General features: G+C 42.9%; 1 pseudogene; it reads left to right on the forward strand.

Moving 5' to 3' along the window:
- Positions 1-7,397: 7,397 nt before the first annotated feature.
- On the forward strand, positions 7,398-7,553 carry LOC129325344 (U2 spliceosomal RNA; annotated as a pseudogene).
- Positions 7,554-8,262: the final 709 nt, after the last annotated feature.

Here is an 8,262-nt window from a genome sequence, read left to right on the forward strand (position 1 = left end):
CAAGCACGCAAGGGAGAGAGCGCCCGGCAAAGACGTCACGCGAGGACGCCACCGCTCGCCTTAGGAGGAGGTGCGCCCTCTCCCCCCGCCCGTTCGCAGGCAGTATCACGAGGGGCTGTATTATCGCGAGGTTTCTACCGCTGAGGTTTCCCAGTTTTTTATTTGTGAGGTTGTAGCGTTTCCAAAAAGTGGACCGTAGAAGAATTAAACACGTGAGGGGGCTTGCAGAAGATTGGTTTTTCCTACGCCTTTGCATCTGCTGTAGTGATACCCCCTTCCATCCTCCTTTCTTTATTGAATGTGTATTTCACCTACTAACGTGGACGTCAGGGCAGCTTACAAACTTTTGAAGGAGGAGGCTAGTAGAGTCTTCACATAAATTCTCCTGAGCTAGGACTCACTTCATCGGATGCATAAAGTTTTTAAAAGTGTAAAACAATAATTTTTTGTGTGATGGCTTGTGCCTTGTGGAATGGCCTGCCTGATGGGGTAAGGAAAGCCCCCACTCTCCGGACTTTCCAAACTGCAAAACTGAATTATTCAGGAGGGTTTAAAAAAACAAAACAAGTAGTGGGTATGTACTCAATGAAATGGTTGAGAAAGATGGTTTGGTAAAGGAACTGTAGACTGAACTGTACTGTCTTGCTTTAAGTATGTTTGTACTATGCTTGCCTGGGTTTACCAGGTCACTGAATGTCCTGGCTGTAGATTATATTGATTTACACTACATAATCCACCTTGAGTCTCAGTGAGAAACGGGAAATATAAAAACTGTAAATAAAAACAATAGAAATAAAATAATGATAAAATTGAGCCTCGAGCCATCAAACGATTCTGCTACTGTCTGTTTTATTGGCTGCTGGTGCACCAGTCCTGTGATGATATATTTCCTTCATAGAGGTATACAGATCTTTATTTATATTATAAAGTTTATATATATTGTTGTACATGTCTTCTTTGAGCAGTTATATAGGCAACATTTATGTTAATTGGTTCCCTTTCTAGGAGGGGGCGCAGGAGTTTTAAGCCATGTTTGTAATATTTCTTTATTGGTAAATGTACAAGGAAAATGTAGGTGGAGGCAAAGAGGCACTTATACAGGGTAACAGATGCACTACCCTGCATTATCCACAGAGAGAGAGGTGCAAGTCCCCAAGGTGCATCGGCCAACTCACAATAGTCTCTGTCTGCTTTACCCACTGGCTATGCCAGAAGCTAAATTGTTCCTTTCTTCACGCACAGACACACATCTACCCCCTCTCATCAACTACGAGTGAAAGCGTGACCTCTCCCAAGCCCTGATTTGTGCTGGGAGAGAGCCCTTGCCTAACTATAAAGACCTACTGCTCTTAAGCCCCCGTGACCCTCAAGCATGGAAAGTACTTGTGTACTTTTCAGGAACTTCTCTGGATCCCAGACTGTAGACCACAGCTCTCACTGATTTAGCTGGTAGATCAGTAGATTAATTAACTAAAGGGAAGTACCCTAGTCTTAAAAGCTGCCCCACAAGCATGCCACATGTGGTGTCAATGTAACTGTACTCTAGCATAGAAGTCCCTATGCAAAAGACTGAGAGCATGGTAATACCACCGGACTCTGTAGCAACACCAGTGGCACATACCATCCGCAGGGTGATGATGCACTGCATTAACCATACTTGGAAGGTTATCAACACAGGGAACTATTGATATACCTCCATGTCATTGCCCCACCCTGCCCCACCCACTCACCAAAAGAACAAATGAAGAAACAAAGTGTTAGCACTTTCAGTCTGAAGGGCTATTATGTGCCCAGTGATTCTTATACTCCCAGGATGCACATGTGGATTTGAATCTCCTTTTGCAAACAGCTAGATCTTCAACCAGGTCTAGTGGAGGATGATGGTGTATATTTTTCCTCTGTGTTCAGTTGGCAGTGTTGTTAGAGTTCATAAGGTGTGTGGATTCTGGTTTTGCTTTTTCCTTCTTTTGCTACTGATAGATTAATTGATGATGAAAAGGTGAGCCTTATTCTCACCTTTCTCCTGGAGTCAGACACTCAGACCCCATCTTCTGTCTCGTACAACAGTGCTTCTTCCTACTGTACCATTTGGAAGATGATAGAATTATTTGCTGTGAATGTGCAGTTCGGACTGTTTTCATTGCTTGAAGTACAGTGCGATCCTAAACAATTACACCTTTCTAAGTCCATTAGCTTCAACTGAATGGTGCAACTCTGCTTAGGATTGCATTGATAGCAACTTGTTCCTGTTGCCTTTCAAAAAACCTCCTCCTTCATGGTCTCCGCTCCACTCAAGGGACAAGAGTTCTTTGTTCTGTTTTGTGAGTGTGTGAGACAGTATGTGTGCAAATCTCCTTCTCCAACTTACCAAACAATATTGCTTCCATATGCAGCAAAAACATCCTGTTGACCATGTTCAAGCTACGTTTGCTTTGCTTGGTAGGCCCTATCAAATGTACTTTGAAGCTCTTATGACAGATTTTCATTTGGATAAGTGAATTTCTGTGTGGTCTGCTAAATGTGTTTTTTGCTATCTTCTTAATGAATTTTTGTCTGAATAACTCTCATGAGACAGCATATAAATCTTTAAATAAATAAATAAAATGCAATCCAATGACAGGATACTGTTTTTTAAATTTATTTTTATTATACATTTATTGTTTGTTGTTTTGGTCCAGGGACAAACAATCTGGAACTGAATAAGGAGAATATAGCCAACTTTGCCTTGGCTGTAGCAAAATGTCAGTTTTATTGGTGATGGTTGCAGAATGCAGACTGGATTACTAACGTTTTAGTATTTTAACATTGGTCATTTTTTACCCTTGTTTTTATTCCAACGTTTGCCTTATGTTTCGATGCTAACTGTGTTTTGTGCTTTGCATTTTATTATGGCTTATAGCTAAAACAAATCAAAGTGAATGGAACTGAATATATGTATTTCTTTAGTAAAACACATTCAATAACTTGAAATATAGGAAAGAAAATTATGGGCTGAACAGTTTGATGATAAACAGCTGGTTGTAGCCATCTGTTTAGGAACAAATGCTATTAAAAGAAGAAGAGCAAGGATTATTTTTAAGTTTATGAAAAAATGGCAATGAGGAATTATCACTTTTCTTCTGACAGAGATCTTTATAACAGCTGCCCAACTGCCAGAAATTCAGATTTTCCCACCATGAAGATGCATTGATGACGAATGTGACACATGTTTAATTTCTTTCTGTTACATAACTCAAAGTCACATCGCTTTCGTCTGGAATAAATATGGCAGTCTTCCAGGCCTGGCGGTCTTTTCACACATTATGGTGTATGCAGGTTGTGTCCTACATAACCATCAGACATGAATTGTGGGATATCCTCATGTTTGAATGTTAAACTTCACTGCTTCTCTTCGTAAGAGTCTTAGCCATTAGACTGCATGGCCAAACCCTGAAGTAACAGCTATACAGAATGGTAAACTTTACTAGTTAGGAGAAGTTGCAAAGGGCAGACAGAATTTTTCCTTCTATGCAACTCTTAAAGTTACTGGAGCCCCTTAAGGCCTGCGCTTATATACCATTCTTCTAGGCAGATGAGTACCCCACTCAGAGCAGTAAACAAAGTCACATTGGGAATTGTCAGATGTGACTCACCTTAACATCACTAAAACACTTGTCTAGAGTGTCAATAATTGACTTCTAAGAAAAGCGTGTTCCACTGTTATTTTAAAAAGTGGCTTATATACATGCAACTTCCTGACCACTTAGTTTGGTTGCAGTAGAAGATGGAAAGCATCAGAGGATATGATCAGAGGACTCTAAAATCAGGTGTGAGCATACTCTATGCAACCCAGTTATAAGTACTTCTATGCAGAAATAAGTTCAGTGGATCAGTTCTGGATAAATGTCATAGGTCTGGAGCCTGGGTAGATGATGTGAATTGTGAGGGAAGGATGCTTACAAGGTTGATTGATACAAGTTTCTTTATTACCATAATCGGGGGGTTTTCTGGGTGAAGAGGTGGCGGAACTCTCAAGAAGAAAATGAGGAAGAAACACATGGGATTCTTTGAAATCATATTATTTTCAAGCACTATTGCTGAGTATTTTCAAGAGGTGCCGGAACTCCGTTCCCCCGCGTTCCCCCATAAAAAAAGCCCTGATCATAATTAGCATCTGCTGCTCTTTGCCTTCTCTGTGAATTGGCAAATGTGGCTATGCTGCCAACAACAACTTGTGGAGGAATGACCTCTTCACTGCTGCTGAATTAGCATAAGCGTACAGATTATTAAATTGACCACAGTATGAATATTAAGTGTCCCTCTCACAATTATTCTGTGGCAGTCTAAGTATATTTGCTCAAGAGTAAGTCTTACCGTGATCAGTGGGACTTGCTGCCTAGTAAGTGTTCGTAGGGTTGGAGCTGCACAGCCTGATTTTATTCACATGTACTTGAACTTAAGTATATCTGATGTCAATGAGGATTATGCACAGGACCACTGTTTTAGTTGAATAATTCTGCTGGAAAGGGTTGCCTTTTAATATGTAGAAAATGGGATTGTTCTCATATTATTTCTGTGCACCTTTGTAAAAACTTTTGGTCACTGCAGGTTGGATCTTACTACTCTGTAGAGATATTTTTCCTCCAAAGAATAGCACCTTGTGCCAGGCTATTCACCTAGCTGAGGGGACTAACATAAGAACATAAGCAAAGCCATGTTGGATCAGGCCAGTGGCCCATCCAGTCCAACATTCTGTCACACACAGTGGCTAGAAATCCAGTGCCATCTAAAGGACTGTCAGTGAGGCCAGGACACCAGAAGCCCTCCCACTGCCTTCCTTCCAGCACCAAGACAACAGACTAGTGGGATCGAACCCTGTGTACTTTTTGGAGATAGAGCCAACAGAATGCAAATGTAGCATTTTAAATATATACCTGCATTATTTTATTATTGCATGTGCTATAGAGAGCTGCTGTAGTATAGTGGTTAAGTGGTTGGGTTGTGAATCAGCGCTCTGCTGGTTTAAATCTCACTACTGCTGTAGGATTTCTGGTCCCCCAGTGGGGACAGGGAATCTTCTGCTTCCAGCCTTTGACCCCTGCCACCACTCACCTGGCCAGCACAGGGTCGGGGGAACAGGCCTCCCAGGGCATGCTTCTGGCACGGTACGACGACGTCATTCCCAGGAGTCACATCATCATGCAAGCTCTGGGAGTGCTCCCACACTTCACGCCAGGCCGATTTGGGCCCCAAACAGGCTTATTCTTTAAGAATCAGCCCAGTGCGAAGTGCAGAAGCACTCTTGGGGCCTGTGTGAGAATGTCACTCCTGCAAGTGACTCAGAAGGTGAGTGCCAGGTCTCCCCCTCCCACTGGGAGGGTAAGGAGACCTGGCAACCCTATACTACCATGAACTCAGCAGGTGGCCTTGGGTAAGCCATTCCTCTCAGCCCCAGCTCTGCAGCTGTATTATGGGGGTAATAATAGCACTGACTTTGCTTACCACTCTGAGTGAGGCACTAATGTTTCTAGAAAAGCAGTATATAAGCAGTTGTTACTAACATCATCATCGGGTCAAATCAAATCAAATTTATTATTACAGCCCTAGACCAGCAAAAGAATTACAGGAATGATCAATGTTACAGAGATAAACGAGAGAATTCTGATTAAAAGATACCTCAGTAACATAATAGATTACATTGCCTTAAAATATTTAAAATATTTAAAAATGCTTAAAATTTAAATTTCAGCATATCATAAAAACCAGGTACCATAAAACCATAGGACAAAACTGTCTTTAGTTGGTAGTAAACAAACTCCTGTTCTTTATTGCCATCCAACCAAACTTAGCAACCATATGTGTTATGTCCTGGGATCTATCCGAGAGCATTTTTGAAAGTAGAAAAGCTCTTTGTCTACCTGGATGGACAGAAAGTATAGGCCTTATATAAGCTTCTCGAAGTTGCATATGTATTTTGCAGTCGAAGATGACATGTTCTAGCGATTCTATTTTCCCATCACCACAGGGACACAGGCGTTCTTCTAGTGGCATTCTTTTGTATCTGCCTTCCAGTACAGCTGATGGGAGAGCGTCCCAGCGCATTAATGTAAAGGTTCTCCTGTGTTCGTGATTGGCAAGGTTGAAAAGCTAAGGCATAGGGGTTAGCCTAACCATGGGGTCAGGATCAAATAGTAACACCTTGAATCTGTTTAAGTCGTGTTGTCTCTCGACCTCTATTATTCTCTGCTTAATGGCCTTTTTGGCTTGATTATAACCCATACTGAGCAATAATTGTTGTGATAAGCCATAGGAGACTAGTTTACTATCTATCTTGCTGGCCCAAGATGGTGTACAATGATCAATTAACATTAAATTTACAAATCCTTTAGGGAAAAAAGTTAACTTTAACCAATGAAGAATTGCTGCAATCCATAATCTGGCCTCTACTGTTATCAGGCCTGAGTCCAGTCGAACTGCAGCATTTGTAGTACAAGGGGGGACCTGAAAAATACCTCTCAGAAATTTTGACTGTGTTATTTCCATCGGGGTACAGTTGGATTTAATACTAAGCAGAGCTCCATACGTTAATTGGGCTAATGATTTTGCAGAGAATAACCTGAGTGCAGCTGTCAGGCATCTGCCTCCCTTGGTCCAAAAGAATTTTTGAATTGCTCCGGCAGACTTTTGAGCACTCAAGGCAACATGGGCAATATGTGCGTTGCACGACCCAGTTGCTTGGAAGACCACATCCAGATACTTAAAGCATCGTACTTGCTCTATGCGGACTGAGTTTAGGTTCCATGAATAAGTTCTGGGTCTCTGGGCAAAGACCATTATCTTTGTTTTAGCATAGTTGAGCTCTAGAGTGTTATCCTGGCAATACTGCATAAGTGAGCGCAAAGCTCTCCTCAGACCTATAAGAGTCCTGGAGAGTATGACTGCGTCATCAGCATACAGAAGCACAGGAATATGCCTATTCCCAACTTTCGGGAGATGGAAGTCTGGCTTGTTTAAATAGGATACCATATCATTAATATATAAATTGAACAGAAGGGGGGCCAGTATACATCCCTGTCTGACTCCCTGTCCTACTTCTATTGAATCTGACAGGTGGCCTTTGGGACTGTATCGTACTCGTATTATTTTTGTGTAGGGCCCGAATCAGAAATAAGCGTCTATCTATTGTTGTAGTTTCTAATTTCTCCCACAGAGTGGTTCTAGAAATTGAGTCAAACGCTGATTTTAAGTCGATGAAAGCTGCATATAATGATGCTGTTGAATTGGAGGAGTATTTTGTGATCAGGTGGTCTAAGAATACACATTGATTTAGTGTTGAGTGCCCCTCCCTAAACCCAGCTTGTTCATCAGCTAGGCACCCCCCTTCCTCAATCCAGTCCCTAAGTTTCCATTGGAGATGTTTTGCTTCTCGGCCTTTTGGCTAAGATCAAGTGTAGTATCCTTATCATCATCAGGGGTCATTTTGTAGAAAAAGCTACAGGAACTCATTAGCATAGCTCATTAGCATATGCCACGCCCCTCGCCATCACCAGAAGTGTGTCATTGGCACACTTGATTTGCACATGCCACTCCCCCTGACGTCTCCTATCCTAGCTGTTTTGGACCCAATCCTGGCCATTCAGGGCCGAAATTGGGACCAAAATGGCAAAAGGGATGAAAATGGCTGAAAAGGAGCCCAAAATGGTCAGGATTGGGCCACTGCTGAGTGGGAGAGTGATCCACTACTCATCAGAGGCCCAATCCTGGCCATTTTGGGACCAATCCTGGCTGTTTTGGGCCCGATCCTGGCCATTTTGTGCCCGAATTGGGCCCAAAATGGCTGAAAGGGGCCCAAAATGGCTGAAAGCGGCCTAAAACAGACAGGATCAGGCCTGAAGTGGCTGGGATTTGGCTGCTGCCAGATGGGGGAGTGTTTCCCCACCTGGCAGTGGCCCGATCAGGGCTGTTTTCGCCCCAATTCAGGATGAAACCATCTGATCAAAATGGGCCCCAAATGGCCAGTTTGGGCCTTGATCAGGCCCAAAACAGCCCAGATCTGGTCAGTGCCGGGGAGGGGTCCCTCACCAGGCACCAACTCAGTCCTGGCAGTTTTGGCCCTGATCCTGGCCGAAATGGGCCCCAAGTGGCCAAACAGATATGGCCATTTTCCTGCGTTCATTTCTGCAGTCCCTTTTGACCCTAGAAAAGTCATTCCTGGGGTTGCTGGACCTCAGCAAAGGAATAGCCATGAGAGTCAGGGGGCTGCAGTAAGGGGGCTGAAACAGG

This window comes from Eublepharis macularius, chromosome 2 (assembly GCF_028583425.1).
Source record: "Eublepharis macularius isolate TG4126 chromosome 2, MPM_Emac_v1.0, whole genome shotgun sequence".
Taxonomy (NCBI): Eukaryota; Metazoa; Chordata; class Lepidosauria; order Squamata; family Eublepharidae; genus Eublepharis; species Eublepharis macularius.